The following is a 1483-nucleotide window of genomic DNA, read 5'->3' on the forward strand; positions in this document are numbered from 1 at the left end:
TACTGTACGCTCATACACCGCCCTTACTGTACGCTCATACACCGCCCTTACTGTACGCTCATACACCGCCCTTACTGTACGCTCATACACCGCTCTTACTGTACGCTCATACACCGCCCTTACTGTACACTGATACACCGCCCTTACTGTACGCTCATACACCGCCCTTACTGTACGCTCATACACCACTCTTACTGTACGCTCATACACCGCTCTTACTGTACACTCATACACCGCCCTTACTGTACACTGATACACTGCCCTTACTGTACGCTCATACACTGCTCTTACTGTACACTGATACACTGCCCTTACTGTACGCTCATACACCGCTCTTACTGTACGCTCATACACTGATCTTACTGTACGCTCATACACCGCTCTTACTGTACGCTCATACACCGCCCTTACTGTACACTGATACACTGCCCTTACTGTACACTCATACACCGCTCTTACTGTACACTCATACGCCGCTCTTACTGTACACTCGTACACTGATCTTACTGTACACTGATCTTACTGTCCGCTCATACACCGCTCTTACTCTACTCTCATACACCGCCCTTACTGTACGCCCATACACTGCCTTTACTGTACACTCATACACTGCCCTTACTGTACGCTCACACATTGCCCTTACTGTACACTCATACACCGCTCTTACTGTACACTCATACACCGCTCTTACTGTACACTGATCTTACTGTACACTGATCTTACTGTACGCTCATACACCGCTCTTACTGTACTCTCATACACCGCCCTTACTGTACGCCCATACACCGCTCTTACTGTACGCTCATACGCCGCCCTTACTGTACGCTCATACGCCGCCCTTACTGTACGCTCATACGCCGCCCTTACTGTACGCTCATACGCCGCCCTTACTGTACGCTCATACACCGCCCTTACTGTACGCTCATACACCGCCCTTACTGTACGCTCATACACCGCTCTTACTGTACACTCATACACCGCTCTTACTGTACACTGATCTTACTGTACACTGATCTTACTGTACACTGATACACCGCTCTTACTGTACTCTCATACACCGCCCTTACTGTACGCCCATACACCGCTCTTACTGTACGCTCATACGCCGCCCTTACTGTACGCTCATACGCCGCCCTTACTGTACGCTCATACACCGCCCTTACTGTACGCTCATACACCGCTCTTACTGTACGCTCATACACCGCTCTTACTCTTACTGATCGACAGATCTTAAAATACATCAGTGACATTGTTTTGTCTCAAGATGCACACCAGTAATGTTGTTTTCTAAGGCACGTTTATAAAAGCTACTTAAATACGCTAATTAAAGCCTAATCCTGGCTTAATCTAAACCCTGTCTGTGAAACCGGGCCTATGTGTGTTGAAGAAGTGGAAGCGCTGCTGTCTGTCATGAACTACACCTCCCACAGTGCACCGCGCCAACCATCCAGTGCGGGGTCAGAGGGCGCGTCGCCATGGCAGC

General features: G+C 49.3%; 1 long non-coding RNA gene across 1 annotated transcript in view; it reads right to left on the reverse strand.

The window, feature by feature from the left end:
* The window catches only part of LOC311071685, a 307177-nt gene that overhangs the window by 24438 nt on the left and 281256 nt on the right, over positions 1 to 1483 (reverse strand). The gene's annotated exons all lie outside the window — the stretch shown is intronic.

This window comes from Abramis brama (assembly GCF_963993115.1).
Source record: "Abramis brama genome assembly, chromosome: 21".
Lineage (NCBI taxonomy): Eukaryota > Metazoa > Chordata > Actinopteri > Cypriniformes > Leuciscidae > Abramis > Abramis brama.